General features: G+C 35.2%; 1 long non-coding RNA gene across 1 annotated transcript in view; it reads right to left on the bottom strand.

Annotated features, from left to right (window-relative positions):
* Positions 1 to 638: 638 nt before the first annotated feature.
* Positions 639 to 15,217, bottom strand: part of LOC123609836 — a 63,677-nt gene continuing 49,098 nt past the window's right edge. The window contains exons 4-6 of the long non-coding RNA XR_006717987.1: positions 7,501 to 7,560; positions 3,812 to 3,925; positions 639 to 1,037 (exon numbers count right to left, since the gene is read on the bottom strand). This is a non-coding gene — a long non-coding RNA (uncharacterized LOC123609836). The remainder of the gene's footprint in view (positions 1,038 to 3,811; positions 3,926 to 7,500; positions 7,561 to 15,217) is intronic.

The raw sequence follows: 15,217 nt of genomic DNA, 5'->3' as shown, positions 1-15,217 counted from the left end.
GAACAGTCATTAAAAACAAATACAAAATGTAACAGCCACAGTCCAAACAGGAGATAGAATCTACATCATAATTTGAACAGTGAATGTTTAAAATTAAGAATTATTAACTCTAACAGGGCCCTGGCACCCGAGGAGTATGGATAACTTTAAACAATAAAGCAATAGCAGATAGAAGAATCAGCCTGCACTCCTGGGACTATGATAATGTGTGCAAAGAAGAGGCTTCACATCCACAAGTGAGCTCCAGAACTTGTTGAAGAGGGTCTGGTCAAGGTACCTGAATGACAGAGAAATCACTTTGAAACTATACTAGAGGGACTTGCTTGAAATCTGTCCTCTGGACCTTGCCCAAACTCTCCTGTGTTGCAAGAAAAGTTGTTTGGGGTAGGGTGTCTTGCTGGAGACATTCTGTTACAAAACTGTCCAGAGAAGGTGCAGGGGGAAGCTGTTTGCCATTGGCTGTTGCTGCTCCTGGGGCACTGAGTTCTCCCAACAATCAGTAAAAGGACCTTGAGTTCAAGAACAGAACACAGCCCTGCCACCAGCAAGACCATAACCTTGTCGAACCCTGAACAGTGGACCAAGTTAAGCTGATGGACCCAAACTCCTCACTCATAGAAACTATGAGACAACAAATGTATGTTGGTTTTAGCTGATACGTTTGGGGTAATTTATTACGCAGCAATAGTTATTCTTTGGAAACAGTATTTTGACCCTCTGTAACATTATTCCTGGAGCCTTGGCTAATCTTGAATGTAGATAGTGGAGAAGAATCCAGGTTTTTCCACAAGAGAGGGATGCATCTAGAGTGAAAGATTGTAAATATAAAGGCATCAAACACAGGGCGAATTTTCCCCATGAGACATTTACTGAATTATGAAGTTGAGTAAGACGGGAAACTCAACACTTAAACCACAATTCTCTAAAATACTGAGCTTCATTGATGGCAGTCTTTCATATTAAGAAGCAAAAAACCACTGAGGAGATGCTTCACAGTCATAACATGCTGTAACTTGAAGTTCCAGAAGAGATATAACCTAGAAAAGGGGACAAAGAAATATAGATTGACTATTACAGCTTACTCTCTGATTAGATTGAGATGGTTAGTCACCTACTCTGTCTGCTAGGAAAATAAAAATGTGAAATTCCTTATGGTAATGTAGTATCACGTGAGGTCTCTACAAATGTTTTATGCAGTTTCTGGAGTTCAATTATAGTAATTTAATTTTTAAAATTCATGTCAAAAGACAGTACAGAATTATTAAACAAACAAACCCAAAATAAAACAGATTTACAGATGACCCAGATCTAACCAACAAGGATATAATTATGGTTAATTTGTTTAAGAACATACAGATAAAAAAGGATAAAACAGGGTAAAATATTGAGAATTGCATAAGAGAATTAGAATCTAAAAAATATAATAAAATAGAACTTACAGAAATGGTAATAGAATATGTGAAATGGAAAGTAGATTATTTTAATAGCATAATAATCTAAGAGAAAGAGAATTAGTCAACTGGTCAAAAGAAAATATTTACGCTGACACAGAGAAGAGTAAAAGGAAAATACAGAGAAGAGTGTAAGAGACCAATGGAATATAAAAGAGTTGCACTAGCTGTAATTGGAGTTCTAGTCGAAGAGAAAGAATTGGGCAGCAGGAAAAATTAAAAAGAGGATGAGTCTTAAAATTACTAACTAATGATACTAAATCACAGGACAGAAATCTGTGCATATACCCAGAAAGATGTATAACAATCAAAGCGAATCAAGTAATACACTTCAGTACATCATAGTCAAAATAATGAAAAGAAAAAGGAAAGAAAGAAACAGAGAGAGAGAAGGATAGAGAGAACATGTTAAAAGCAACCAAAGATAATATAGACATAAATTCAGGCACCTGGGTGGCTCAGTTGGCTGAGCATCTGACTTTAGCTCAGGTCATGATCTCAAGGTTCATGAGTTTGAGCCCCACATCGGGCTTTCTGCTGCCAGCCTGTCAGCGTAGATCCCACTTAGGGTCTTCTGTCCCCCACTCTGCTGTCCTCCCCCCACTGTGCTATCCAGAAAATAAATAAATATTTTTTTTTAAAAAGAAATAGATGAAACATTCAAGAGTAACAATCTGATAGGTAGCTGAAATATTATAAAAATGTAGCAACCAGTAGACAACATGTGGCATCTTTAAAGTGCTGAACACAAGTAAATGTCCCTTCAAAATCTTCTGCACTGTAATTATTTCTATAAGTATGAAGACAAATTAAAGATATTTTTGAATAAACGAAAACTGAAATAAACTGTCACCAAGAGACCTGTATTTTAAAAAAGCCAAGGGACAGAGAACAAACTGAGGATTGCTGGCAGGGAGGTGGGTGGGGGTATGGCCTAAATAGGTGATGGACATTAAGGAGGGCGCTTGTTGGGATGAGCACTGGGTGTTATATGCAAGTGATGAGTCACTAAATTCTATCCTGAAAACATTATTACACTGTATGCCAACTAACTTGGATTAAAATAAAATTTAAAACAAAAGAAAGGAAAAACATCTTAATAAAATATTAATAAATAAATAAACAATGCTTTCATACATACATACATACATACCTAAATAAAGCTAATGGGAATTATTTACTCAGAAGGAAATGATACCAGAAGAAAAGACAGAGAAGCAGAAAAGAATGAATAAAAACAGCATAAAATAAAAGTTAAGATTGTATAAAAATGAGTATACTGTATAGAGTTTTAAATATATACATAATACAATTCTTGAAAAGAAAAACACTAAATAGGGGATGAAGATAAATGGAATTTGTAAAACTTATCATTTATATGAGGTTATGAGAAGTCAAGTGTGCATGTTGTAATACCTTGAAGTAAAAATATTTGGTGTAAAAAATTTCAGTAAACTGAAAAAATAGTGAAGAATTTTATACTAACACCTTAGTAGAGAAAAAGTTAAACAATAACAATAAACATTACATTAATACAAAAGAAAGCAACAAAGGAAAGAAAAAAGGAATATAAAGCCCCTAGTAAAAATAGGAAACATGTAGTAAAATTTTAGATACAAACCCAAGTATATCAATAAATTAAATGTAAATGATCTAAATATACATACAACAAGGGTTTATATTAAGAATCTATAAAGTACTACCACAAATCATAAGGACTAGATAGAAAGCCAAAAAGATATGTACAAAATATTTATATAAGACAATCTGTGCTATACGACTTCGTTAAGTTTACTTAAATATGCCATTGATAGAGTTCTAGAAAGATAGTCATCAAAATCTTAGAGGTGGTTTCTACTGTGTCAACATTTAAATGATGTTAATGTATTTATTATACAGTTCTTTACTATATTATTTATATATTAGCAATATATACTTTTTTATAATTTGGAAAACACTTATTTTTATTATATATTCACCTTGTAGGTCTTGTCTTCATTTCCCAACAGCTAAACTTGTGTCAGAGCTACGTAGGAAAATTATTTAAGCCTCTTCCCTCATTAATAACCCGTTTAAGTTTCTAAAAAATTCAATTCTCCTTCCCAAGGAATTAAATCAGATTCAATAAAACTGATTAGCACCTTACTGAACATATTGTACTTCCATTTTAAAGATGCAAAATACCTGAGGCACAGAATACCGTCATTAGAGCTGCGTTAGTGACAGAATTTGGTTAAAAGCATTGCATGTATTTCTCTTGCTTAGTGTGAACCCAAGTGCTGTGAAACATGGGATAAAAATGGTTCTCTTATAAATGGAAATAAGCTAAGGTAGAGTAAAACCTTTGGTCAAAAACTTACAAGTACTCCAGAGTGAACTTGAATTTCCTCTCTATAATCCTTTACTGATAGGTTTATATATAAGTTTATTAGGTTTATCAATCTTCCTTAACACAGTTACATGCTATAAAACATCTGGTAAGGAAAAACAGAACACAGTATTTGACTTAATGCTAGTACAGTCAGGATATATATTTCTTATTATATTAGTAACAGACACAATTCCACAATACAATAAGTAAAAATGTTTCCCCTTAAAAGCAAAGTACTCCCTTCTTGGAAATAAATTACCCTGGCGAGGACCATCATGGGGCTCCCGAGAATAGGTAATTCACTTCAAATGAATGAACCCTCAACCAAAGGGAGAGTGCTTCTCCCGGTGAATTTTAAACTGTCGTTTCACTTTCTGCCTCAGTTTCCTTATTTAAAACATATGGTAATACACAGCCCTTTTACAAGTGGGGATAATACGAGTGTATTAACAGGCAAGTTATGAATATATTGACACAGATTTAAATCTCCCCAAATGACAAATCCCATACACATGCTGAATAGCAGACTCCAGCATTAAACTCATCTGTTTTTTTATTCACACTAACTTCTCAGCATTGTCTGAAATACACCTATGTACTAAACAAAAATGTCCCTGTATTTTACCATCTTAGGAACATCACTAGATGAGTATCTCTTGAGCTGAATACAAAGTATTCTAGGGTTGTTGGGCTTTTTCCCCCTACTATAAAAAGACAATAACTGTTGGGGTCCTTTCGGTTAGAATGAGCAATTGATGTCTTTTTCAATTGTGCCGTACTTATAAAATTGAGCAGTTTATATTCATCTGGGTGCTTTGTTTATTCACTTCTGTGTGAGCTATTGTGAACTGGAACTTTAACATGTAGTTGCTTTTCCCATTCTTTAGTGAAAAGGTTTGTAATGTGCACCTCCCCCACAGTACTTGGAAAATATACACTTTATTGACCTATTATTGGATGTTTTGTGGTTCCTGAGACGATTTTATATAATTACATTGTGAATTCTGGCTTGAGTTCAAGCATCTTTGAAAGTGAAGCTCTGATTACTGACTTGTATGCATAACATAAGTAGGAGTAAATGAGCACCTCCCTCAACCTTCCCCAGACACTCAGTTCTAACCTCATCTCCCCTTTCCTTTGCTTCCCTTTGAAACAGGTAAAGGTCAGATTGTATTTGAGCATTTGGTAGTTAAGGATGTGTTTTATTTCCTTCCTCATTTGGCACCATTTGTTGTATCTAAACAGGTAATCTTTCCTCTTTGAGTCACCAGAAACAAAACACAGCCTCTCAGAAAGCATTGGAGACTTTTAAAGGACCATTACTCTTCTAGACAGTGAATACACTGCTTCCGTAGAAAAAGAAAAGTGTCTTGTCTCCCCCTGTGTCTCTCTCCCTCTCTCTCTTCTTCCTCTCTGTCTCTCCTCCTTGTATCTCTCTTTTGCATTGCATAATAAGAAATACTGTTGTATTATATACACTGATGGACCTTTCAGTGCAGAAAGGGAATGCAGGAAGAATCCACCAAATGCTGAGTGCTAACTAAACACACCTCATTTCATCAAAAGGTTGCAGTTAATAGTAAGAGACTCACTAAGGTGTGGCATATGGACTCAAAGCCTTTGAGCACGATGAAATTGAGTTGAATGTTAGCTGCTTTGCTTATAGACTATATGACATGCAACTTACAAAGAAACGTAGACGTGAATCTCAGTTTTTATATCAATAAAATGGGAATAATAAATTCTGCCTTGAATAACTGTTTTTCTTTGACACTTCTTCCTCGTAACTTTTGAACATAGACGTTCCTCAGACAAGGTGTCTCATGTCTCTGCGTGTATTCTGACCTGCTGAAGGATATCGTCCACTCGTGATGTTTTGACCCCATCTCTACACCATTAACTCCAAAATGTGTATCTACAGCCCAGACATCTCCAGACTCTGTCTATGTATCCCCACCAGCCTACTTCACGTCTCCTAAAATTCTTAATTGTATCTCAAACTTAAACCAAACTATGGATCTCCCTCCTGACCTACAGCTGATTCCCTTCTGGGGCACCTGGGTGGCTCATTTGGTTAAGCATCTGACACTTGATTGCAGCTCAGCTCTTGATCTCACAGTCATGAGTTTGAGCCCTGTGTCAGGCTCTGCATTGAGCATGGAGGCTGCTTAAGATTCTCTCTCCCTGTCTCTTTGCCCCTCCCCCACTCGCTCGCTCTCTGTCTCAAAAGTAAATAAATTAATTAATTTAAAAAATGGATTACCTTCCAACATTCTTTTCCTCAGTGAAGAGGAAATCCTCCAAATCTTAATTCAAAAACTGGAGATAACTGGAGTTATCTCGGACATTTGTCTTTTAAATGTCTCTCAAAATCTGTCCAGTTGTGTCTGTCTTTCTTCCAACAAACTTATTCCAAGAACCATCACTCTGTGCCTCCCTAGAGAGACACAACAGGTGTTTAACTGACTTTTTCATGCAGTGGGCTTTTTTGGTTTAGGGGGTTTCTTTTATTTTAGAGAGAAAGGGGGAGGGAGAGTGCATGCTGGCGAGAGGGGAAAAGGAAGAGAGAGAAAGAGAGAGAGAGAGAGAGAGAGAGAGAGAGAGAGGAGAATCTCAAGCAGGCTCCATGTTCAGCACAGAGTGCAACTTGGGGCTCAATCCTATCACCCTGGGATCATGACCTGAGATGAAATCAAGAGTCAGACACTCAACCGACTGCACCACCCAGGCACCCCCACATAGTTTAATACTCCTTACAATAGAGTGATCTTTTAAAATGCAAACCTGATCGTATTGTATTCTGTCTTAAAATCCAATTGTAAAATAGTTAATGTGCATTGAACATTCAGTGTGTTCTAGATTTTGCCTTAAGGATTTTACATAAGTCACCTCATTCTATACATAAGATAGGAATTGATGTTATTATTACTAAATTGTTATTATTATTTTCATTTTATAGCTGAGAAGACTGAAACACTAAGAGACTAAGAAACATGCTCATGGAAACCCAGCTGCTAAGTGGAAGAAGCAGGTCATAGTCTAGGTTTAGAGTTCACATCCCTAGCAAGACACTACACTGTTGCCCAGTATCTCCTGTTCATTCTTGAGAATAGACAAAGATTTAAGAATATCTAGCTACAATGCTCTTATTAAACCCATCTTGCAATGTGTGTGATTGACTTGTAGATTTCAAGAACCCATTGATAAATTTTCAGGAATATTGCAAGCTTATTGGTAAACACAGCCATTATTAAAAACTAAATTTTATTAACTTACAATTCAATAAATTTTCTTAAAACTGAAAGCAAAGATAATAATTACTCAAAGCTCATCACTTCCTGCTTATCTTTTGCTCCTGAGGTTATGTCTCAGCATAGTAAAAATACAATATAATGGTGAACTACCGGAAATCTCTTCCCAATTCCGTGTTCATGTGATACTGCTCATGGTTGGGGCATTAACTGCATAAAAACTGTAAATGCTTCAAATCAGGACTTTGGTCATCATTTTTGCTCTAGGCTTAAGAAAATAATGGAGAAAAATATTAATGATAACTGAGTAAACTTAAAATGTTTGCTGACTATTGACATTGTATTGTGACCAGCACAAAAAAATTGAGGAGATACACTTTCAGTATTCAAAGATTAGTATCCAAATCAGTAAAGGTGTTTCTCATACCATTAACGAATGAGTGAAGTTCTGACACGCATATTTGTTTCATTTCCATCTTGCTCTTTCCTGTAAATGAAAACATCAGCTAACAGTCACGTTGGAATCATATTCTCTCGTCAGTTGCATCTATTGTCTATGGACACACTAGATGGGCAAAAATCAATAAAAGTATTCTGTGAAAATCAATTACATGGAATTGATTTTAATATTATCTAAAACATGTAAGCTATTCTACATACATTTAAATATAAAGCATTTTATGAATTCTGAAATATTGTCCAGATAACGTAAGATGTGTCTTCCTTTTAATAAATTTGACAAAACTGGTAAATCCTTACTGCAAGGTGTTTTGAAAGCTATAAATCATGCACTTTGTAAACAATATAGACTCTTCTTTTTATTTTTTCATATATCCCACAGGTTTTTATAGAACTTATAGACTTGATAACTATGTGATTTTTTCCAAAGTATTTTATAAACTTGACATGTTCTTGTTTGACATTGATCTCCAGCAAGAAACCAGGCAGAGAACTTAAAGAGATGATTTATGAGTATAAAAAAAAATGAATAACCATCACCAGAAGACAGCCTGTGTTTATTTGACTCAAGTAATGGCAGACTAACCATATTCAAACACTTTGAAAAGAGATGAGATTCTTGTATTGTTGAAATGCAATATTTATGTAATATATTTTTTGTCTCAATAAAGCATTTGACAGATTCAAGACACTGGGTAAACAAAATGTTGAAATATGGATTGAATAATAGCACTAATGAACATAATTAGGAGACATATATCAAATCAACAGTAAGCACTTTGCATGAGTTGAACTTATGCAAGAAAATAGAATGAGTAGACCTGATGAGGAGGGGATTTTCCATCACCAGATGTTTATTTAACCAATACATGCAGGTAAGCTGGACATACCTATATAATAGAAGGGTTAAGAAGGTTGGATGAGGTTGGCCTAGAATCCATTTCAACAGGACCTTTATGTTCTTAAGATGGTTTCAAATGTGTTTGTAAATTGTAAAATATTTATTTCTAAATTAAGGTGTTTTAATTTTTTTCTATGAAAACATTATGATAGCTAAAGATGTATATAACCCCATTCTAGAATTTGACCAAGTAAAGTAGTCACTGGTTTAGTTTCAAATGCTAAGCACTGCACCTGGTATCTCAAAAGTATCCCAGATGATGAATATATTATTCTCAAAAGACAAGATGGGAATCAGATCAAATGTTATTATCCTTATATAAAAATAGACTCATTTTTATCCTCTAGGATTCAACAGGGACTTGGAAGTCAGTACACTATGCTTCTGTTTTGCTTGAAGCACTTTCAACACCTTGATTTGATAATCCAGGAGTTGAATATTCTTGAAACATTTTACTCTTGGAAAGAAATGCTCACATCAAATTACTAATTTTGGATTGCTATTTATCATAATCTGTACCCCCCCCCAAAAAAAGAAAACACTGGAAGGAATTGAAAGTACCAAATATCATAGAAGGCCTGTCAATGGAAAAGGATTACCATTAAATTCTAAATGCAGAAATTTGTCATAATTACTATCACTGTGAGAAAATAAAAGTAATAAAAATAAGTGCATGAAAGTGAAGCATGTTGTAAAACATCTCAATCACCAGAAAATATTAAAAGGTAAAAATAATAACACCATATCTTGGTGCTGATTAGCAATTAGATTTCACAGTTTTTAAACTCCATCTGGTCCTAAAGTGTAGGTAACTCTGAGTTTCGATTACTTAGAACCGCATTCAGCTTCAAATAATAGAAAACCTAAGCAACGATTTGTCCACAAATAGAGATCTGTTTTTCCAACAGAACAGAATGTCCAGAGGAAGGAAGTTACTTGTCTTGCTTTCTTTGTTCAGTGTTGCCATCAAACACTCTACTTCTCTGCTCTGCTGCCTCAATGTGTTGGCTTCTCATTCTCTTGAATTGTATCTCATAATCACAACCAATCAGCCACAAATCTCTGCCTAAAGCTTTGTGCTCAAAATTTCGAAGTACAAAAAAAACAAAAAACAAAAAAACAGGCTAAGAATTCAGGGCAAGTGGGAATTTAGTATTTCCTATTAATAGAGAGGGTAATGATTTTTCTAATATTGTGAAAGTATTTTTACAGAAAATGGAAAATAAACAAATACTTTCAATTTGATAGCAGTTGGTTTCAACTGCATAGTAGTTCCAGTAAACCATCATCCTTGGCTACAGAATCAATATGTTTTAGTTCTGGCATGAATCTCATGGGTCATCTGGCCCAGCGTCTTACTTTAGAGATAAAGAAAACTGGGATAGAGACAACTTAAATTATTTGTTCAAGATCATACATGCTACAAAGTTGTGGGTAAACAGCAGTCACAGATTGCTAGCAAGAACATATTTTTTAGGTACCCATAGAGATCCGTACACAGACACATAAAAAGACTCACAGTCTAATGGCTGGATTGGAAAGCATCCAGCGTATTGTAATGGTACTGAGATCTATGTGGGAAACATATTCAGAATTTCTTTTTATCCTCATCCAGATTTTAATACTAGATTTAAACGTTCTGCATTAAATAATTGATTCCCAGTCTTTGCAGGTGGGATTTAGTACAGTAACACAAAATAATAGGGAAACGGCATTTAGCAGCATCATTGTTATTTGCCTTTCAATTTTTTTTTTCATTTGAGTTGATCTGTGTTTTTAAATGTTACCTTTGGAAAAGCTGTCCACAAAGCATTGGAAAAATAGGGAACTATATTTAAATGGTATAATTGTCAAGGAACCCATGTGTAATTGTGCCATACTAAAGCAGAAAGTATTGAGTCACATCCACAGATGATATTTTATAATAGGCATTAAGAAATTTAAAAGTATGTAGACTTATTGGCAGCAAATTACCCATAAGTTGGAGGGGATGATTGGCGCAGAACAAAAAGGTCAATTGTGCTTGGAAAACACATCCTTCCCGTAAGACAGCCCCCGAGTAAAGCCACAAAACAGACACATGTGTGAACCTTGAAATAAGCAGTATTTTCAAATAAGTGAAGTAATTGTATATGAATTCATTGTGTACATAAGTGTAGCACCCTACCTGTATTACAACTGAGAGCTATAAAACCAGAGAGGCATGTTATGGAATCAGAATAACCTGAAAATGGGTTGACGGTCTCAGCTGCCTCGTGTGTAAACTGGGAATAATAACAGTATTTACTTCACTGTGCTGTTATGAGAACAAAATGAGATAAAGCAAAGCGAAGCACCCAACCCAGGGGCTGGCATATAGTAAGCACTCAGTGACTATCAGTGGTTACTATTATTACAAAGCCATATCCTTCCCTTCCCAGGAAACCGATGACACAACCTGGAAAGATCAGCTGCTGGTAACTCACAGACATGAAAACGTGACACACCGGATCTCAGCACCCTTGACGTCTACCTAAAGACTTTTTACATGTCTTAAACATCACTTCCTTGTTTACAGGTGCTAAAGGACAGTAGCATTGAAATGGTATTCAACAGTGTCATAGTCCTTTCATTCTATTAACTGTCTTTAAGCCAATGGGATTTATGGAGGATAGAGAGCTTTATTATCTTATTATCCAAAATATATTCCATGGTGTGTAAGTCAAATTTACAATTTGAGCATCAAATAGTGTTGGCTATTCTTTATTCTCATTTTATTCCAGTGCAGAGTTCGCCAGATATGCTAAAAGTACTGGCCAGAAAAGCATTCTATTTAACCAGCGTTCTCATTGGAAATAGTGATCCTCCAAATATAGCTCTCCATTGATTTTTACCACCAGAGTGATAAGTCATCAAGTATCAGTGCCACTTAGGCAGTGTGACTGTGTGTGTGTGTGTGTGTGTGTGTGTGTGTGTGTGTGTGTGGTGATGTGTATGTGTATGATTGAGGGAGAGAGAGAGAGAGAGAGAGAAGAGACTGAGAAACAGAAAGAGACATTGAGTGGGGGGGAATCTGTGTTTATTATATTATTGCTTCTTTCATCCTAAGATGACTCCGTTTGGTGCTGTGAAATTTTTAAGTGCCAACCAAGATGCAAAACCATCACTGTCACACAGAATAAACCCTTAAATGAGCAGATGCAGTTGCGTTTGTCTAATATGCTATTATTGATATGTCATTATTTCTGTCTACCTTTCTCTCTGGGCATTGATCACTTTTGCTCAAATTGAACACTCTTAATTTGTCCTATTTATGCCATAAGAAACAGCAACTTACATCACTTGCCCTTCAGTATTCCTGAGCTAAGCTTCATGTCTTCTAATAAATCATTCTTCCTTGATGGGGGGGCATATTTTATTCATCTTTGGGTCTGCAGAGCTTGGTATAGTGCTGCTGGTTCACAGTAGACACTGAATGACTAGCCACCATATTGGATTGAACTATACCATTTAAAATTGTCTTTAGGCAAGGGTTTTTATATCTACCCCCTCTGGCTTTTCTAATTGAATTCAAATAATTTGAAGTGAAGTTTCAATTGTTGTAGAGGGGTGGCATTTCCATCCTTAATTACCAGTGACCTACTCTTATCTATCGATGTTAACTCTGGTCTTTTAATGTCAAACATGACATTGATCCAGAAGCCAAATGTGATTCCTTCAGTTTGGATAAGAGCCTGAACCTATATTGTTTTGGATGACATTATCATACATGAACCTTAAACATGCTCTTTATGGTAATGCAAACTTCCTAGTCTAGAAACTCTAGCATAGTTTCTACCTTAGAGGCAAGATGGAAACATCATCCTTACTGTTGTATCTCTCATTGTTTCAACATCTTTAGCATGGTAAATTTATGCATGTTCTTCCTATTTTTTTCTTTCAGGAAAGGGGCTGTGGAAAAGGTATTTTAACATTCATATTTTCTAGTGAATGTTATTAAAATTCTATTAATTCTAATATTTATTATTGTTGTAGTAATCTTTTATAATAAATAAGATCAAATTGCAAAATTTAATGATTAATTTTCTCCCCTAATTTATTAGACTGTTAACAAATTGTCATCCATTTAACTCCTTTCCTTTTTTCTTAAAAATCCATCCTCAGTATACATTATAAAACCAATCATAGAGTAATGAAAACCTAGGAATATTATGGTATAACTTGTAAACTTCAAGTGTAAATTCTTGAGAACTGATTATGGTGAGTTTTTAGATTTCATAACTTAATGGCACTTTAGAAATAAATTGCCCTAATTCCTTCGTTGTTGAAATAAGGAAGCTAAAATTATGTGTCAGTTAATGATCGCCCCCAGTCATAGTTGGTGAGATGCTCAAACTTGACAGAAGATTTTCTCACTTTAGGTCTAAATATTTTACTCTTAAATCATGTGACCTCTGACTAATCCCTTTAAAAAGGAACTGAGTAGAGAATGTGTATGGGTGCCATTTACAGACACGCAGAGCCACATACTCATTGTTGGCAGGTAGTATCAATTACTATGCAGATAACTGTATATATACCATGGTGGTATATCATCAATTCAAATATTTAGTGACAATACCAACTTAATGTCTTATTTGAAAAAGCTACTAAATGTTAAGAAATTAAAAACCTGTATCATCAATTGCAATGATGCCAGAAAGAGGCATGGAGCATGGAAAGGTCACAGTTTGGGAGAATGTGTTTGACTTTTCATACCAGAACCAATACTTCATACGAGATATAGTCATACGAGATATATTCATATGAGATATATTCATACTTCATACCTCCTACGAGATATATTATTAGTTACACCTATTTCATAATATCTGCTATATCATACGATTAGTTTTCCTTATTAACAACACTATGACCAATTGCTACCATTTTTGAGAACCTACTTAGAGCCAAGTTTTACTACATCATTCAAGAGATTACAACAGGTCCCATAAGTGGAATCTAAAAAAAATAATAATAATAAGTAAAAATAATAAACAAAAAAACAGAATCAGACCTATAAATACAGTGAATAAACTGATGGTTGCCAAAGGGCAGGGTGGTAGGTTGGGCAAATTGGGTGAAGGAGAGTGGGAGATACAGGTTTCCAGTTAGGGAATGCACAAGTCATGGGAATAAAAGGCATAGCATAAGGAATACAGTCAATTATATTGTAATAGCAACGTAATAGGACAGATGATAGCTACACTCGTGGTGAACATAGCATAATGTGTAAACTTGTCAAGTTACTAAGTTGTACACCTGAAACTAATGTAGCATTGTGTGTCAACTCTACTCAAATAAAACCATAAAGAAGATGTACAACAATTCTGCAAGATAGATATGATTGCCCTCATTTTACCAAAACAATATTGTTATCAAGAAAATACCAAATTTCTAAGTAAGAGAAATAGAATGAAAAATCCAGGTACACCATAACAACCTCTACCAAATCAATCACCCCAAGTAAATAACTCTTGCTCTCTTCCCATAAATCATTCTTCCTCCTTGTGCCAGTTTGGATTCTTTGGAAAGAAAATGCCAAAGCAGAATTTGCAGTACGAATGATTTATTTCAGGTAATGTGTGTGACAGCTAACAGAAGAGAAAGCAGAAGTGGGCAAAGCTCTCCGACTGTGGTGTGGGTCTGACACCTGTGGAAGAAAGGGGGGACAATTAGGAAGAGAGAGACCCAGGCTATGGTATAGGTGTGAGAAAGTCTGAAGCTCAAAGGGGTCGAAAGACTGTCAGTAGAGGAATCCTGCCTTCAACAGAAATAACAACATCCCACTCTATTATGCTTGGGCATTGGTTAAAGCTGCCTAAGGAGAACATATCCTCACCTTGCTGCAATCAGAGATGGTCCTTGAGGCAGGATGTCTCTTAAACGGTGATTAGAGTAGTGCATGCCTATGGCCAACTTACTTTGTAAAAGTCCCTTAGAAGTTCTTAATTTCCTTGACTAAAATGGGGACACTTGATCTAACTTAAAGTGTTAGCATTTGTTCTGCTAGTAACCAATTACTAGAAAGCATCTAGGAATTTACCAGTACATAAAAAGCACTCGAAATATTTTCATGAAAATAAATGTAGGGCATTCAATAACACCACTTTTAGTATTTTAAACACACTATCTCTACAGTTACTGGCTAATTGGGTAGAAAAATAGAGAAATGGTCTTTCAGAATATATCATTTTAAGTTTATCATTCTCAACTCTGGATTTGCTTTTGCCAGTGCTAGGGATAACCCTAACCCAAATGCATCAACCATTAAACATCTATGGCCAGCCACTAGTACTATGGAAGAAACATCATTCCCGAGGGTAATATTCCTGTTACTATTTTATATTATCACACTCAATTAAAAAATTCTAAAGTAAAGTTCATTGCAACGTGATTGCTCAACTCCCAAGTGAATTGAAGACTGTTAACTTGGCCAAATGAGATAGGTCTTTATTTTCCAGCCCTTATCTGGATAATTTAGGCAGAAAATAAAACCACTGAGGAAGGGCTGAAAGATTGTTTATTTTAGAGTTGATAAGATTATGGGAAAATTAAATTAAAGAACTACTCAGTGTACACCAAGGAAGATATTTTTCATACTATGAAAAATATAATGACGGAGCATATTTTCTCTATCTTCACTAACAGTCAAGCAAAGGAAAATTAGTGCTACCATAACAAATCTATTTTAGAGTATAAGAAAAATTATCCTATATTTGGGATTTTTATACTACAGAATAAGTCACTAAGGTAGGTAATATAA

This window comes from Leopardus geoffroyi, chromosome B2 (assembly GCF_018350155.1).
Source record: "Leopardus geoffroyi isolate Oge1 chromosome B2, O.geoffroyi_Oge1_pat1.0, whole genome shotgun sequence".
Lineage (NCBI taxonomy): Eukaryota > Metazoa > Chordata > Mammalia > Carnivora > Felidae > Leopardus > Leopardus geoffroyi.
Note: the sequence above shows the minus strand (reverse complement) of the source record. Positions and strands in the feature narration are given on the sequence as shown.